Source organism: Paramisgurnus dabryanus, chromosome 10, assembly GCF_030506205.2.
Source record: "Paramisgurnus dabryanus chromosome 10, PD_genome_1.1, whole genome shotgun sequence".
Lineage (NCBI taxonomy): Eukaryota > Metazoa > Chordata > Actinopteri > Cypriniformes > Cobitidae > Paramisgurnus > Paramisgurnus dabryanus.
Genome location: NC_133346.1, coordinates 36942106 through 36962117, shown reverse-complemented (window position 1 = coordinate 36962117; position 20012 = coordinate 36942106). Strand labels below are relative to the sequence as shown.

Genomic DNA, 20012 nt, shown 5'->3' with positions numbered 1-20012 from the left:
AGTCCAGGACTCTTGTCAATCATGTAACGTTTGGGACAGATCAGACATTGCATAATCATTGTAAACATGTCACTTCCTGTTCCCAGCTTGTGGCAATATAACCATAAGTGACTTAGACGATGTTGCAGAAGAGCGGAACGAAAGTGGAAAAAGGACAGGCTTCAGATCTCTTATGAAATTTTAAATCATTCTCTTCATAAATATCAGAGGGAAGTAAAAAAAGCCAAATGTGGATACCTATCTCATATTATCAACAAGAACTACTCTAGACCAAAGACCCTTTTTAATATCATTAATGCCACTTTTAATCCATCAGTTGGTCTCTCTCCTGGGGTTACGTCCCCATCATGTGATGAGTTTTTATTATTTTTTGAAGACAAGATAAGGACTCTCAGGCAGGGTATAATCCCCTTGTCTAATACTACAACTATTGCTACTTTTAACCATATCTCAAATGTCACTGCCTTTCTAAATGAGTTTAACTCCATTACTGAGTTAGACTTGCTAGAAATAGCTAAGCAGCTCAAGCCCTCTGGATCACCGTTGGACATTCTTCCTGCTTCTCTATTTAAACAAATTTTCACGGATATAGCTCCCTACATGTTGATCATAATTAATCGTAGTCTAGAATCAGGGATTATGCCTGACTGTCTAAAGCATGCAGTGGTTTATCCACTGCTTAAAAAATTGAACATGGACTCATCTGCTTTGACAAACTTTAGACCTATCTCAAACTTGCCATTCATCTCCAAATTTTTGGAAAAAATGGTGTTTGCACAGCTACAGAGTTTTTTAGTTGAGAACTCATTGCTTGAAACATTTCAATCTGGCTTTCGAAAATGTCACTCCACAGAGACTGTATTAATCAAGGTTTTAAATGATATTCTGATTTCATGTGACTCTGGTGATTTTGCAGTACTTGTGCTTCTTGATCTAACAGCTGCTTTTGACACAATTGATCACACTATTTTAATTGATCGTCTTGAAAACTATGTCGGTGTAAGAGGTACAGCCTTAAAATGGTTAATATCATATCTAACAAACAGGAGTTTCTCAGTTAAGATGGGCGAACATTATTCTAGTAAAGCCAATCTGTTTTGTGGTGTTCCTCAGGGCTCTATTTTGGCTCCACTACTTTTTTCTCTGTATATGCTTCCCCTAGGGTCCATCTTTAAGAAACATTGCATATCATTTCACTGCTATGCAGATGATACGCAGGTTTATTTGCCTGTCAAACTAAATTCTGCAGGATTAGGGTCTTTGATAGCTTGTCTAGAGGAGGTTAAGGCATGGCTTTCTTTGAATTTTTTAATTTTTAATGAAACAAAAACTAAAAACATCATTGTGTTTAGTCCATCTGAGTCATCAAAATCTAAAAACTTGGATTTAGGAGGGTTAAACTCTTACCTGAGACCCTGGGTAAAAAATTTGGGCTTTATTCTAGATGATAATCTAAAGTTTGATCGCCAAATAAATTCTGTTGTTAAAACCTGCTTTTACCAGCTGCGTCTGCTTGCAAAAGCAAAGCCGTTTCTCTCCTTTAAGGACCTTGAGAAATTAATTCATACTTTCATTTCATCTAGGCTTGACTATTGCAATTCACTTTACTTGGGGATTAGTCAGCAAACACTGTCCCGCCTGCAAATTGTCCAAAATGCAACAGCAAGATTTTTGTGTGGTGTAAAAAAAAGGGAGCATATTACTCCTATTTTACGCTCATTACATTGGCTTCCCGTGCTTTTCAGAGTTGAATTTAAAGTATTACTCCTAGTTTATAAATCCATAAATGGCCTAGCACCCACCTATTTGTCTGATCTTTTGACCGAATATAACCCTCCAAGATCTCTTCGATCGTCTACTCAGGCCCTATTACATACTCCAAAATCAAGACTAAAGTGTAGGGGAGATCGAGCTTTTTACAGTGCGGCTCCAAGGCTTTGGAACAGCTTACCTGTTAGCTTAAGACAGGCTCCATCTCTCCTTACTTTTAAATCTAGACTCAAAACTTTTTTATTCTCAAAAGCCTTTGAGGAAAATTTTAATTAATGTGATTTTATTTTATTTTATTTTTCCTGTGTCTCTTATCTATTGATGTGATTTTATCTTATTTTCTCTTCTGTCTTTTATCTATTATTTTATCTATTTGGAAAGCACATTGGTCAACAGCTGTTGTTTTAAATTGTGCTATATAACTAAATTGTCATTGTCATTGTCATTGTATTGACATGTAGATGTGTTCAGGTCAGGACTCTTAGCAATCATGTGAAATATGGGACAGATCGGACACTGTATGTCTGAGTTCCAGCAACCTGTTTCATAGCGAAACATCAAACTTTGGCGGGCCAGAACAGACACAAATTTTAACATAGAATCAAATCCTCCGCAATTTAGCATCACAAAGGCCTTAAGACAAGACTCGCCAAATATGATGATCCGACGAAAACTGTAAGAGGAGTTTGTTAAAGTATGACTGTTGGAAATGATAAAAAATGAGCCAAAATCTGAGAAATAATTCAAAATAGCTGACGTCATGTTTGGTTTAGGGCATGCATTGCTTCAAGATACTTGATTTTGTTTGGCTTGCAATAATACATGAGCACACCGAAATTCGTACATGTACGTTAAACACAGTCCAAGGGCTGCTTCGTTGAATATTTGAAAGTGGCGCTGAAACATGCCCCTTCAGGTTGCCAGGTGGTGGCGCTATAACTATAAATTAAAATTTGAATGTAAATGTGTTCAGGTCAGGACTTTTAGCAATCATGTGAAATTTGGGACAGATCGGACATTGTATGCCCGAATTCCAACAACTTTTTGTTTCATGGGAAAACATCAAACTTTGTCGGGCCAGAACCGACACAAATTTTTACGTAAAGTCAAATCCTTCGCATCACAAAGGCCTTAAGATGACACTCACCAAATATGAAGATGATCCGACGAAAACTGTAGGGGGAGTTCATTAAAGTATGACGCCTGGAAATGACAAAACTGCGCCCAAATCACAAAAATAACTCAGAATAGCTGACTTCCTGTTTAGTTTATGGCTTTGTTCCAAGAAACTTTTTTGTTGGTCTTGTCATGATAAAGAAGCATACCGAATTTCGTAATTGTATGTCAAACACAGTCCAAGGGATGCTTCGTTGAAAATTTGAAATTTGTAGGTGGCGCTCTACAGCTATTTTCCCACGCCTAATTCCAAAACCTACACCACATGTAAAATTTTCACCACTCTTGACATCTGTGTAAAGTTTCATGAGTCTTCGAGCATGTTTAGGCCCTCTAAAGTCCCGCTGAATTCGGAGAAAAATAATAAAAACTCCTTGGAAGAACAATAGGGTCCTCACACCCCGGTGTGCTCGGGCCCTAAAGATATCATATGCCGAATGAGCATGTAAGCATATGTTTTCTTGTTCGCTCCACGGCTTTAAACGCTGTTTTTTTCTAAAGAATAATGTTTAAACTTTATTGGTGGTGGTTGAGAATAATTCCTCTTTCCATATGTGAAGCATTTTAGTGCAATATAAACATATTATATTGTTATTCTTAATGTAAAAGAATACTAATATATTTCTTACAACATTTTTTACTTTAACACACACACACACACACACACACACACACACACACACACACACACACACACACACACACACACCTTTCCCCTTACCTACCCCATTCCCTAACCCCAACCATCACAGAAACCATTCTGCTACTTCACATTTTCAAGAAACATCATTCTGTTGGAGTTATAAGCTTGTTTCCTCATGGGGACATCAAAATGTCCCCACAAGGTCACAAAAACACTGGTATTCCTATCTTTGTGGGGACAATTGGTCCCCACAACGTGATAATTACCAGGTACACACACACACACACACACACACACACACACACACATATATATATAAAGATGCTTAATAGGTTTGCTTCTGACACGTTTCTGTAATAAATCAGTAAATCAATCACAAAACTGTTGACAGTGGCGAATAAAATGCTCGTCAATTTAAACAAAGCAGAATGGTGTATAAAACCGCTTTAATTAACAATATCTGAACTGTGCTCTTTTGCATACCTCTAATTTTATCATGCGTTTCTTTATGCCACATAAATCTCTTTAAAATCTTGCTACTTTTAGAAATCATTTGTTTGCATTGTTTGTATACTGCACATTTATTAATTTGCATCAACTATCCATAATAAGATTTTCTACATTTTTATTCCAATAAAGATAAATATATTTATTATTTGTCTTAACTTAAAAGACTTAGCTTTAAATTTATAAATTACATGTTATATAAATTAGTTTTGAAAAGTATTGAATGCGAACGTCTGAGATATCTGTAAGGAGACGTGGCGTGTTTGTCTCTACAGCCACATGTTATTAAATTGATTATTTTACACACACATTTCACAAAATACATATTGCAAGTGTAAATATTCATAAACTCAACACTTCGGAGATGTTTTTCGTAAAAATATCTATTCTATTTCTAGTCATTTATTTTGGTTTGATCAACTAAAAAAAAAATACATAAGTGACATTAAGAGTAATCAACTATTTTAGTGATATTTACAAAGCCACTGAATATTTTTTACAGTTACGGCTGAAAGGATAAAAAAAATCATAACACTGACTGCCTATATGCGCAAGAAAGGTATTATTACAGGATTATAAATATAAATATGTAAAACTAAATAAAGATATCATTTCCCGATTGTACAGTATGTAAGCATAGGCCTATCTTTTTTTGTTTGCTCTGCGTGGGTTTAACGCCGTTTTTCTAAAGAATAATTTTTAAACTTTATTGGTGGTGGTTGAGAAGAATTCCTCTTTCCATATGTGAAGCATTTTAGCGCTATATACATGTGTCATATGATTGTTCTTAATACATAAGAATACTAATATATTTTTACAACATTTTAAAACATGTATTTTTTATACCACATTAATCTCTTTAAAATATTGATACTTTTAGAAAAACTGACATAATTATCAATATTATGAGTAAACAATGAAACTGTGTCAAAATTCGACAACAAAAATAATTAAGATATTCATTGTAAATAGAGTTACTTGTATTAGGCTCACACTAAATTCTCTTTTGCATTGCACGTACAGTCATCTTAATAGTTGTATGCGCTGTTATGCTGGCAAGAAGGGGTTGATGTCTCTTTGCTGTTTTAATAGCAATGTTAAATATTCAGCAATGCCCTTATTAACTTCGGGAAATAACCGCAATGACAAAGCAAACTGTATAAAAATGTAGTTTTTTTATGCGACACCTGGTGGATTTTCTGTGAAGCGAAACACATTAAGGGAAAAGTACCCCCCCCCCCCCCGAAAGCACTTGCAGAATTCTGCGAGACTCCGCGAGACGATTTTGCGAATGCCGCGGGAGTAAACGCACGTTTTTAAAGGCCACATCTGTACCATTAGCTGTAGTGGCTCACCGTAAGTTTTAACCATCTGAGCTCAAAGATGGCGTCGCCCGCATTTACGTCAGGAATAGTGGATCCTATCTAGAAGTATAGTGTACGAGACAAGGCAATGGTCTGAAACAGCATTGCTCTAAGGTGATATTTCTATGTCATTTAATATTAAGCCCAAGTGACCGATTTAAGTCTAATGTGTTCAGACTACTAGCTCAGGCAGGAAATCTGCAATTTCTTTAAGAAAATCTGTATGGTGGCCTGGAGGTCTATAGATAGTAGCTAGGACGAAAGCAAGCTGTTTTTTATTACGATCAGTTATTTCCATATTTAACAGCATTATTTCAAAGGAACTACACTTGAGTTCAGATTTATGGTTTACTTTAAATATTTTACTCTAGATTGTAGCTACACCACCCCCTCTCCCCTTCATGCAAAGTTCGTGCTTATAATATAGTGTGGTAGGGTGGGTGGATTCATTTCAATTAATGTAATTGTCTGTTTTAAACCAGGTTTCTGTTAAGCAGACCAAGTTTTGGTCAGTAATGATTTCATTGATAAAAGGTTCTTTATTGGGAAGCGATCTAATGTTAAGAAGGCTGAATTTTAACATTTGAGTTTCATTAGCTGATCTATTATTTCTTATTTTTATGTTAACAAGATTTGTGAGAGACAAGGTAAATGGCGCTCTGTATTTCTTTGTTTGAGGAACGGACACATTCGAAATGTGTTGATACTCTGGTAATACAAACTCTATGTGCTGAGATATGTGAGTTGTTGACATGTCAAGGCAGCTAACAGACGGACGGGTAAGCCGATCTGTCTGTTTCTTGTCCTGGGCCCTGGATAGTCAGACATTATCACTAGCAGTGTTAATTTTAGCAGCAAATTCTGATTTAGTCTTAGTCTTAGTCTTTTGAATAACACACCATTTAGTTTTAGTCTTATTTTAGTCGACGAAATATCATAAGAGTTTTAGTCTAGTCTTAAGTTTTTTAGTCTGTTATGGAATGGTATTAAGGTTTGAATATGCAATACAGACACAGATTTAATGGTTGTTATAGAAAACACGTATTTTATTTTATTCTTAATGTCAAAAAAACTGACCGTGGCTTTTTCACCAAAAAAATATCACATAAAATAAGCATAAGGCCCGCTCTACCTAAAAATATACATGGTCCCTGAAAAAGATATGCCTTCTCCCTAAATGACATGCACACACAGATACACACGCGGGCAGACACACAGACAGAGACACACACACGCACTTACGCACGCACTTTGTCCAGTCATGTAAAACCACAACATCTACTATAATAGTAACGTTACACATTTCATTCAATTTGAGGACACTGAATATTTATACTCAGTATTAATTCAGACAACCCAATACAATCAATACAGTTCAGATGTGTATTCCTTTCGTTTCTATGTTATACCAAGTTTAGCGAAAACACTGTGGTTTATCTGATAAAATAACCTTAGCGTGTATGCTTACCTTCGCATGTATTTCTGGATGAGTCGTCTTTACAGGCTGTCGTCTTGTCATATTTGAAGTGTGACCAGATTAGACGCTAGCTCTGACATTGTTGTTGTTAATGAGACATGTCTTCGGACCGGGTGCACCGCAAAACGTTAGCGTGTTGCTAACGAGCGAAGTCAACTGAAATCAGCCAAAGCTGGGAACTAAGACTGTACAACTAAATATAATGTAAACAACCTGTTGTGAAAACAAACTTTGCCGCGGGTTTTCAAAATGGTCCGACTGCTGCCTGTGTAGATCAACCTACCCTCAAAGATTCGCTCTGATTGGATTTCTTCCCAACTGTCCCACAAAATGAGTAGCTCTGATTGGATCTCTTCTCCATTCGTCCCTCCCTAACATTTCGTCTTATTTTTATTCGTTGACTTAAGTGTCAGTTATATTTCGTTACAGTCTTCGTCATCATATATGATTTTATTTAGTTTTTATTTAGTTTTCGTCCGTGAAAAAGGTTCGTTGACGAATATTTTTCGTCATCGTCTTCGTCAACGAAACTAACACTGATCACTAGTAAGACTATTGGTCAAATTTCTAGAAAGTATAGCACTTCCTTCCTGGGACGGGTGGAGGACATTTCTCTTTCGCAGGTCAGGTCTCCTCCAGAAATGCTTCCAATTGTCTATAAACCCTATGTTTTGCTGTGGGCACCACTTTGACATCCAGCCGTGAAGCAACACTAATCTACTATACGTTTCATCACCCCGGTGGGCAGGGAGTGGACCAGAGCATATTTCATAGTCTGACATTGTTTTTGTAATTTCACACACCTCTTTAATAGTATCTTTGGTGATACTATTCACCCAGTTAGTCAGCCGCGTTGACTCTGATGTCGGAACCAAGCCATGTGCATTACGGAGGTCTGGGGCCAAGGTGAAGTTAGCCACGCAGCGCAGCACGTTGGTTCTACGATACCCAGGCAGCAGCTCCTCCACAGCGCCTCGCACTAGTGAGCTCAGGTCTGAAAAACAGACATTGGATGAATCCGCCATTAGATGAATCCATGGAAAGCAGATTTGCAGTAAACAAACGGTAAGCAAATGTTAATGTTAGCATTTGCTAGCAGGCTATATGCTAAGGCTGGGTGTTACTAGTAATAAATTGTTTCACTTTGTAATACTATACAATAATGTCAAGGTAGAGTATTCCTGAGATAAACTAATAGTAACAAGATAATAAAAATAGAGGTTTTAGACAAAAAACGCAACGGAGCTCCAAGCAGTAGCGTTGAATCGGAAAGTGATGATCTGGAAGTCTTCTAAACAGCTTTTCACCTCCCTCACACACCATTTGCTGCTGCACTGGTGAGAGAGATTCAGTCTTCTGTAGCTGTGGCCTCCAGGCACCAGCAGCTCAGGAGTGAAGAGGGGAACATGCAAGTGGTGCACAAAGCAGAGAGCACTGGTATGCTGCAAGTACTACCAGAAAGACTGAACACACACATGTGCACACATACACACTAAAAGTTACTTTGACTGTCCTTCATCCATTCTCAACTCTTGCTTCATTGTTCAGTTCATTTGAAGTTGTTTTTGTGTTCATAATAAATTATGTTCATAAATCTGATGCAGAGTAGATATTTTTACAGACATTTTTTTTTACACACATGCACACAAGTTATACTCCATTTAACTCAATGTACATGCCAGAAATTAAGCTTTGTTTTTTTTGCACAGGCCTACTTGCCAGAAATTAAGCTTTGTTTTTTTGCACAGGCCTACTAAAGGGTTAAAGGTGCCACATAGTGATCAACAGTTAAAATGAAACATTTTACAATTTGCAACATTTGCAAAAGGAAAAACCAACAACAACAAAGAATGCATATTAAATAGGTGTCATGGCTCTGCAATCCAAAAAAGTAGTTAAAATGGAAGTCAATGCGGCAATAATAGCCTAGAACAATAAATTAGTTTTTACTCGTTGACATGCCCAAGACTGTGAAAGAGGAAATTATCTAGTCCACAATCACTTTTTATATTGAAAATCAGTAATTTTGTGTTTTTTTTTCACAAATCAGTGACATCACCTATGAACTTGGCAATTAAAGAGTAAAAATCATGGAGTTTTTTAGAGATTTGGTAGTTTAGCAGTACTGAGGTTGATTACCAGATTTATGCAAAAAATTTAAAAAATATTAATCCGATAAATTTTTACAGCCGATTAATTTATTGTATATTTTCATTCAAAAACAACACAAAAGGGTAGAAAAATTGGACAATGTTACCAAATGTTTTATTTTAAAAATGAACTTATAACATCTGAAAATAACTTAAATTTGGTGTTAGATTAACATGCAGGACACTTTGCCTAATAACAAAATATAATTTAAAGTTATTTTTGCAAAAAACATTGTTGGGTCAAGATAAAGAGTAAAAACATACATGTTTGTATCAAACAAGATATGCAGTAACAAACATACAACTAATTATACTTTTTTATAATTTACTATTTTAAACTATTTTATTATTATTAACAATAGTACTAGTTAGTAGGCTATATCTGTGTCGGCCAGAAATCTTTTATCACCATAATTTATGTTTATTTATTTTTCATTATTAGATCCGTCTTTGTAATGAACTTGTTCCTGTATGTACATCATTTTATTTACTCAACAAACAATACACATATTAAAGCTAATGTTTAAGTATTTAAGTGGAAGGGCAGAGTTTGTCAAGTGTTTTTTTCGAGTCATAAACAATATCGTCTTAAACAGTGAGTGATCCAAATTTTGGCCAGATGACAGAAAAACCTAAGCACAGACATGACTACAATAAATTTTAGAACATGTAAGATGATGAAAATCTAATGTGATGACTTTATTATATATATATATATATATATAATACGACTTCATTCGCCGGCGTCTATATATAGACCTAGTTTGACACAATATTCACGCGCATCGCGCTACATAGCGTTCCCCAAAATGTCATTAGCTTGACATAGACATTTTGCAAAATGCTTTGAACCTATTGAATCAATATATAAATGTGCATTCATCTTTGCCATGTTATATTCATTTAGTTGACTAGTGGTATACACTGATTAAAAAAGAAACATTAATGGCATTAATCAAAACACTTACTTTGTCATATTAAGAACACTGTCACTGGTGCTGTCATCCTTGGGACGTTGTCGCTGAACTTTATTGACAGCAATCAGCTGTAAACTGTTTGGTCCTGCTTAATTTTCATTAACTTTGAGCAAAATCATGAAAAGATTTTCATAAGATTTCCTGGGGTCAATGTGTTAGCATGACAGAAGCTTGATGTTGTCGTTTGAAAACAAGCAACAGGCGGCATTTTTCCATCACCCGAGTGGTTTGCGTTTCTTCTCCGCCACAGAAAACCTCCATAGGTATTTCAATGCCATCAAAATTACTATTTTGTTGTTGTTTGTTGATCACGAAGTACAATGTAAATGAGGAAAACTAGGATTCCATGTGTATTTAACAATTGTTGTTTACAATGCATGGAATGGTGCGCTGTGATTTGTGGAGCAGATTTATTGCACTTTACAGAGAAAGAGGACTTGCGTTTATTGCGTTTTGGGAAAAGAGGAGAAAAGATGACAAAATAGCATGGCGGATATCGGATTTTGCATGAAATTAAGAATTAACTTTTTAAAGGGACAGCAAGTAGGATATACCCCCATCTAGTGGTAAAATTGTATTTTGCCTTCAAACGAATAGTGCTCTCTAGAACCTCGCTTTTCCAAATGCGTGTTGCAACTACGGTAGCCGTTACGAATACACTGATCTCCTTGTCCGTTTCAGCTGGTTCACATGTTCTGAACAAAAACACGTTGTGGTAACGCGTTGGTAGGCTATTGCTTTTTGTCCCTCTCTGTATTATAGTTAATCAGTATGGCGGAACAACATGGAAGCCTCCTTGGTCAGTAATGATTTCATTGATAAAAGGTTCTTTATTGGGAAGCGATCTAATATTAAGAAGGCTGAATTTTAACATTTGAGTTTCATCAGCTGATCTATTATTTTCTATTTTTATATTAACAAGATTTGTGAGAGACAAGGTAAATGGCGCTCTGTATTTCTTTGTTTGAGGAACAGACACAGTCGAAATGTTTTGATACTCTGGTAATACAAACTCTATGTGCTGAGATATGTGAGTTGTTGACATGTCAAGGCAGCTAACAGACGGACAGGTAAGCCGATCTGTCTGTTTCTTGACCTGGGCCCTGGATAGCCAGACATTATCACTAGTAAGACTATTGGTCAAATTTCTAGAAAGTATAGCACTTCCTTCCCGGGACGGGTGGAGGACATTTCTCTTTCCAGGTCAGGTCTCCTCCAGAAATGCTTCCAATTGTCTATAAACCCTATGTTATGCTGTGGGCACCACTTTGACATCCAGCCGTGAAGCAACACTAATCTACTATACGTTTCATCACCCCGGTGGGCAGGGAGTGGACCAGAGCATATTACATAGTCTGACATTGTTTTTGTAATTTCACACACCTCTTTAATAGTTTCTTTGGTGATACTATTCACCCAGTTAGTCAGCCGCCTTGACTCTGATGTCGGAACCAAGCCATGTGCATTACGGAGGTCTGGGGCCAAGGTGAAGTTAGCCACGCAGCGCAGCACGTTGGATCTATGATACCCGGGCAGCAGCTCCTCCACAGCGCCTCGCTCTAGTGAGCTCAGGTCTGAAAAACAGACATTGGATGAATCCGCCATTAGATGAACCAGCAGCTCAGGAGTGAAGAGGGGAACATGCAAGTGGTGCACAAAGCAGAGAGCACCGATATGCTGCAAGTACTACCAGAAAGACTGAACACACACATGTGCACACATACACACTAAAAGTTACTTTGACTGTCCTTCATCCATTCTCAACTCTTGCTTCATTGTTCAGTTTATTTGAAGTTGTTTTTGTGTTCATAATAAATTATGTTCATAAATCTGATGCAGAGTAGATATTTTTACAGACATTTTTTTACACACATGCACACAAGTTAAACTCCATTTAACTCAATGTACATGCCAGAAATTAAGCTTTGTTTTTTGCACAGGCCTACTAAAGGGTTAAAGGTGCCACATAGTGATCAACAGTTAAAATGAAACATTTTACAATTTGCAACATTTGCAAAAGGAAAAACCAACAACAACAAAGAATGCATATTAAATAGGTGTCATGGCTCTGCAATCCAAAAAAGTAGTTAAAATGGAAGTCAATGCGGCAATAATAGCCTAGAACAATAAATTAGTTTTTACTCGTTGACATGCCCAAAACTGTGAAAGCGGAAAATATCCCGTCCACAATCACTTTTTATATTGAAAATCAGTAATTTTGTGTTTTTTTCACAAATCAGTGACATCACCTATGAACTTGGCAATTAAAGAGTTAAAATCATGGAGTTTTGTAGAGATTTGGTAGTTTAGCAGTACTGAGGTTGATTACCAGATTTATGCAAAATTAATCCGATACATTTTTACAGCCGATAAATTTATTGTATATTTTCATCCACAAACAACACAAAAGGGTAGAAAAATTGGACAATGTTACCAAATGTTTTATTTTAAAAATAAACTTATAACATCTGAAAATAACTTAAATTTGGTGTTAGATTAACATGCAGGGCACTTTGCTTAATAACAAAATATAATTTAAAGTTATTTTGCCAAAAACATTGTTGGGTCAAGATAATCAGTAAAAACATACATGTTTGTATCAAACAAGATATGCAGTAACAAACATACAACTAATTATACTTTTTTATAATTTACTATTTTAAACTATTATACTATTTTATTATTATTAACAATAGTACTAGTTAGTAGGCTATATCTGTGTCAGGCAGAAATCTTGTATCACCATAATTCATGTTTATTTATTTTTCATCATTAGATCCGTCTTTGTAATGAACTTGTTCCTGTATGTACATAATTTTATTTACTCAACAAACAGTACACATATTAAAGCTAATGTTTAAGTATTTAAGTGGAAGGGCAGAGTTTGTCAAGTGTTTTTTTTTTTCTAGTCATAAGCAGTGTTGTAAAAATACTTCGTTACTGTACTTAAGTAGAAATGTCACGTATCTGTACTTTACTTCGCTATTTAAATTAATGTCAACTTTCACTTTTACTCCACTACATTTTCTAGATAAAATGTATACTTTTACTCCGATATATTTCCACTAAGCATATTTGTTACTTATTACTACAAAATAAAATCAGAAGAAATGTGTGCGACCTCAATAAGGGAGTTTTTGGCGAATCAGTGCTTCTAGATTGCATTACGCACGCTCCGCACACTCTATTTCACGCACACTCTATTTTAGCGTAGTGTTGCCAAAGGATGAGGAGCACAACTGTAACTGCAATGAAAGCACCTATCGGAGGACCTCCCGTTATCGTAATCGACCACCCCGACGATGAACAGTGTGAGAAAGCTAACGTTAAACAACCGTGGACGTATTTGTAAGAAATGTTTTTGTACATTGGAATTAAAGATTCCCGATTACCGAATAAAGTGCCTCTTATGCCTACCGAAAATCACTTACATTTTGTCATTTAAAAACTCCCCGTCCAACCTGAAAAATCACATCAAGGTACGTTAAAATAATAGTTATTAAGTAAAGCCACAATGTTAATGTGATTCAACATTAGTTATCATAAGCCGTATTAGATAACTATCTGTCTAATGCGATGGCCAGGCGCACATGTTTAATAAACGTTAACGTTACACCGCTGATTTTCCCATGGATTTATTTAATTTATTTAACAGAGAACTCTCAACTGAAACACGCTTAACTGTTTATGGTAACATTATAGCATAACTGCCGGCCGAATATTCCCTCCGGTAGGCTAATGTTAGATTGAGAAATATTTTTTAAAAACTGCTATCAGTGGCAGGTTAGAAAGAAAGTGTTAAGGACTGTATTCACGTCTTCAAAAGCATAATACGTTTTGTCAACATTGAGATTTCCTTGTATGTTAATTAACTCAAAACTCAGTGGTTATAGGATAATGTTGTGCTAATGTTATACATTGTGAATGTACTCTTGCATTGTTGATCAAAGTCACAGTGCTTTCATTGCCACACAACGAGTTGGCATTTTTTTCTTAGTAGAGCAGCTAACTTAAAGAGATACTCCACTTTTTTCAAAAATATGCTCATGTTTTGAAAGAAACGACGTCACGCTGAACAGATCCTGCATCGTAGCTCCGTCGAGTTCATCATCTAAAAGCTTCTTTTTACCATCTTATTCCTATTTATATAATATAACTTATTAGTTTTACATAGGAATACTTTACCGTGACGATTATTGAGCAGTACTACCACGTGAAACTATTTATCACTAATAAACACCCAGTGTTAGCCTATAGCCCAATAGCATCCACACAGTGGAGGCTGAAGCTAGCTTTTTCCGATCTAATGGCGGATTCATTTGATATATGCTTTTCTGACCTATCCTCACCTGAGCGGGAAGCTGTGGAGGAGTTGTTTCCCGGTTTTAGCAGATCCAAGGCGAGGTACAGCGCCCACTTCACCCTGCCTTCCGACGTCCACAAGCGAGCAACAAACATGCGTTCCACGCGATGCAGCTTCACGGACCGTGAACGACATGAAAGCGATCGGGAAGCTGTGGAGGAACCGCTGCCCGGCCTTCGCAGATTCAGCAAGCCAAACATCACCCTGGACCCAGACGTTCGCAGGCGACCGAGGCGTGTCACAACCGAACACCCCACGCGATGCAGCTCCGGGGACCGCGTTCGGGTAAACGAAGACGCCATCGCCCAGCATGAAAGCGGTAAGACTCCGCTTGTTATTGTAACATGTACTACTTGCCACATGTATAGTTTAGCTTCTGCTGTTAGCATAGAGGGGTTTACATGCACTAAGTGTATTGAAGTATTAAGGTTAACTGAGAAGGTTGCTGAACTAGAATCGCGCATCCGAACGCTAGTTGAGGATAGCAAAACCGCTAATGTTACGGTCGCAAATAATCTATCGAGCGAAAAGACTAATGGCTCGGTTCCGACATCAGATGCTAATATAAATATTACAAATACTGTATCGAGCGCGCATAGTGTTTATCAAAATACACATGGCTCGGTTCCGTCATCAGAGTCAAGTCGGCGGTCAAACTGGGTGACTGTTAGGCGGCATAGTCATATAAGGCGTCCTTCTAAGACCCATAACGTAACGACAATTTCTAACAGATTCGATCCCCTAAGGAGTATACCAGCTGAAACACCTTTTAAAAGTGCCCTGGTCATTGGAGATTCTATACTCAGGAACACTAACATTGAGGCTCCAAACACCATAGTCGACTGTATACCGGGAGCCAGAACGTCTGACATTAGATCCAAACTTAAAGTGCTGGCTAATGCTAAGCGGAAGTTTTCTAAGATTGTTATTCACGCCGGCACGAATGACACTAGGCTCCGCCAGTCGGAAATCACCAAAGATAATATTAAGGAGATGTGTGAAATTGCAAAAACAATGTCAGACAATGTAATATGCTCTGGTCCCCTCCCCGCCTACCGGGGAGATGAAACACATAGTAGATTAGTGTCTCTCAATGGATGGATGTTAAAGTGGTGCCCTCAGCAAAACGTAGGGTTTATAGACAATTGGAAGCATTTCTGGGGAAGACCATTTCTCCTAACCCGAGATGGCCTTCATCCGTCATCGGAAGGAAGTGCTATACTCACTAAAAATCTGATCAATAGTCTTAATTCTGATATAGTATGACTATCCAGGGCCCAGGTCAGGAAACAGACGGATCGGCTTAACCGTCCATCTGTTAGCTGCCGTGATATGTCAAGACCACTTATATCCCAGCACTTCGAGTCAATCTTACCGAAATATCAGCACATTTCAACTGTATCTGTTCCCCGAACAAATAAATACAGGGCACCGCTTGTTACATCTGGTACAAATCTGATTCAAATAAAATTAGAAAACAATACATTAATAGATGAATCTCGAATCTTAAAATTCGGCCTTCTTAACATTAGATCGCTTACCAATAAAGAACCTATTGTCAATGAAATAATTACAGACCAAAACTTAGATGTACTCTGTTTAACAGAAACCTGGCTTAAAGCAGACGACTACATTAGTTTAAATGAATCCACCCCACAAGACTATTATTATAAACACGAACCTCGATTAAAGGGGAGAGGGGGTGGTGTAGCTACAATATACAACACAATGTTTAAAGTAAACCAAAAATCTGAGCTAAAATTTAAATCATTTGAAGTAATGTTGTTAAATATGGAAATAACTGATCGTAACCACAAACAGCTTTCTTTTGCTTTAGCGACAATCTATAGACCACCGGGCCACCATGCAGATTTCCTTAATGAAATAGCAGATTTCCTATCTGAGCTTGTAGTCACTGTAGACAAAGCTCTTATTGTTGGTGATTTTAATGTCCATGTGGACAACCCAAAAGACGCGTTAGGACGTGCGTTTATAGATGTTCTAAATTCTCTCAATATTAGACAAAACGTAACAGGGCCAACGCATACTCGTAATCACACATTAGACTTAATTCTGTCACTCGGACTCAATATTAATGACGTGGAAATATCACCTCAGAGTGATGCAGTTTCTGACCATTACCTTGTGTCATACACTGTACTTCTAGATAGGATCACTCAATCTACAACATGCTACCGACTAGCCAGAACAATAATTTCCACCACTAAAGATAGCTTTATTAGCACTCTTCCAGACCTGTCCCAAATGAAACATGTAGCAGATAACTGTGACGATTTAGATATTGAAATAGAAAACCTAAACAATGTCTGTTCTAACACATTGGATGCCGTTGCTCCCATTCGAAAAAAGAGATTCAAAGAAAAACCGCCAGCTCCATGGTATGACCATCACACAGCAGCCCTTAAAAAGGCAGCTAGAAAAATGGAAAGAAATTATAGAAGCACAAAGTTAGAAGTATGGCGCGCAGCATGGAAACAGAGTGTTAAACACTACAGACAGGCTATTAAAACCGCCAGATCTACATATCTTAGCAAGCTTATAAATGAGAATCATAATAACCCTCGTTTCCTCTTTAGCACAGTTGCGAAACTGACTAGAAACAAAGAACAAACAGAAACCAATAGTAAACTTCAACACAATAGTAACGACTTCATGAACTTCTTTTCTAACAAAATTTCGGCTATTAGGGAAAACATCGTAGCTACCCAGGCAGCCACCACTCTACCCATTAGTTCACTTAACACTAGACTACCATATGAACATCTTGATTCATTTAAACCTACTACAATAGATGAGATCTCTAAACTAGTCACATCATCCAAATCATCGTCCTGTATATTAGACCCCGTTCCCACAAAACTACTTAAAGAAGTATTCCCTGTAGTGTCAACCCCGGTTCTAAACATCTTTAACTCATCGCTAGAAATAGGATACGTTCCAACAGCTTTCAAACTAGCAGTTATTAAACCGCTGATTAAAAAACCACAGCTTGACCAAGGAGAACTTAATAACTTTAGACCAATCTCAAATCTCCCTTTTCTTTCGAAAATATTAGAGAAGGTAGTGGCAAGCCAGTTACGCACATTCTTGACAAATAATAGTACATATGAAAAGTTCCAATCAGGATTCAGGCCCCACCATAGCACAGAGACAGCGTTGCTTAGAGTTACAAATGACCTCCTATTAACATCCGATCGTGGTGAAATCTCAATTCTTATATTACTAGACCTTAGTGCAGCATTTGACACAATAGACCACAGAATCCTACTCAATAGACTAGAAAACTATGTTGGTATCAGTGGTCAGGCGCTAGCCTGGTTAAGGTCATATCTAACCAATCGCTATCACTTTGTTTATGTAAATGAGGAAGAGTCATATCACTCCCTGGTTAAATACGGTGTACCGCAGGGATCAGTTTTAGGTCCTATCCTGTTCTCGTTATACATGTTACCCCTAGGAGACATTATCAGGAAACATAACATAAGTTTTCACTGCTATGCGGATGATACCCAGCTTTACATCTCCTCGCATCCCAGCGAAACACACACGTTTTCTAAGCTAAAAGACTGCATTAGGGATGTTAGTGACTGGATGGCACATAACTTTCTTAAGCTCAACTCCAATAAGACAGAGGTACTTATTATTGAACCAAATCGCTACAAACATAATATGTCAGATTACAAATTGCACATAGATGGCTGTACTGTGGTGCCATCTTCCACGGTTAGGAACTTAGGTGTGATGTTCGACAGCAACTTATCCTTTAATAGTCATATCGCCAACGTCTGCCGCACAGCATTCTTCCATCTTAGAAATATCTCAAAAATACGCCATATGCTGTCTACATCTGACGCAGAGAAGCTTATTCATGCTTTTATGACCTCTAGAATAGACTATTGTAACTCGCTACTCGGGGGATGCCATTCAAATCAGATCAACAAGCTTCAGCTAGTTCAAAACGCTTCTGCAAGGGTACTTACTCGATCTAAGAAGTATGACCACATAAGCCCAATTCTGGCATCTTTACACTGGCTACCAGTTAAATATCGCATCCAATTTAAAATATCACTAATCACCTACAAAGCTTTAAATGGCTTAGCACCCTCATATCTTAGAGAATTACTATCAGAATACAATCCATCACGCACACTACGGTCGCAAAATTCTGGCCTATTGATTATCCCTAGACTATCAAAAGTGTCTAAAAGTGGAAGATCCTTTTCCTACTTAGCCCCTAAGCTCTGGAATGATTTACCAACCGATGTCCGAGAATCAGACACAGTCGATCATTTTAAATCTAGACTTAAAACTTTTCTCTTCAACAAAGCATTCGCATAATTTGTCTAGTAAAGGTTCTTAACTCGCAATAGTTATTTTCACGGAACAAAGCACTCACGGTCATAACACAGACCAACCAAATAAATAAATAAAAACCTTTTCTGCATGAACACTTAAAATGAATTGCATTAAATAGTTTGCCACCGTTTGCCACTGAACCTGCATTAACGACGACAGTGGGGCTTCCGGCCTTAGTCAAACGGTTTGGCACGTATGGTCGGGTTGCGATTTTGGTGCTTTCGTGTGTCTTGTGAATAGTATGCCATACAGACCCGTTTGCCACTGAACCTGCATTAACGACGACAGTGGGGCCTCCAGCCTTAGTCAAACGGGTTGGTATGTATGGTCGGGTTGCGTTTTTCGCGCTTTCGTGTGTCTTGTGAATAGTATGCCATACATACCCGTTTGCCACTGAACCTGCATTAACGACGACAGTGGGGCCTCCAGCCTTAGTCAAACGGGTTGGCACGTATGGTCGGGTTGCGATTTTGGCGCTATCGTAAGTCTTATGAACAGTATGCCATACAGACCCGTTTGCCACTGAACCTGCATTAACGACGACAGTGGGGCCTCCAGCCTTAGTCAAACGGGTTGGTATGTATGGTCGGGTTGCGGTTTTCGCGCTTTCGTGTGTCTTGCGAATAGTATGCCATACAGACCCGTTTGCCACTGAACCTGCATTAACGACGACAGTGGGGCCTCTCAGCCTTAGTCAAACGGGTTGGCACGTATGGTCGGGTTGCGATTTTGGCGCTACCGTAAGTCTTATGAATAGTATGCCATACAGACCCGTTTACCACTGAACCTGCATTAACGACGACAGTGGGGCTTCCGGCCTTAGTCAAACGGGTTAACACGTATGGTCGGGTTGCGATGTTTTTGGCGTTTTCTCCTGGTCCTGTAAATGGTATACAATATAGACCCGTTTGCCACTGAACCTGTATTAACGACGACAGTGGGGCTTTAGCCCTTATGCAACAAACATATATTTCTCAATATATTACATGACAATATATTTAATGTGTCTCCATATATTGTGAAATTTACAAAGTAATATATATCATGATATATTATATAAAAATATATTATATATATGTAAGTGATATATTGAAATATATTATACAATACTGCAATTATTGCCGTTTTCATATATTGATTAAATACATCTCATTATACTATTTAATATATCCCATAATATATTGGAAATATATGAAGTAATATATTGA

At 37.6% G+C, this 20012-nt stretch overlaps 1 long non-coding RNA gene across 3 annotated transcripts in view; it reads left to right on the top strand.

Moving 5' to 3' along the window:
• Positions 1 to 20012, top strand: part of LOC135718172 (uncharacterized) — a 100427-nt gene that overhangs the window by 46094 nt on the left and 34321 nt on the right. The gene's annotated exons all lie outside the window — the stretch shown is intronic.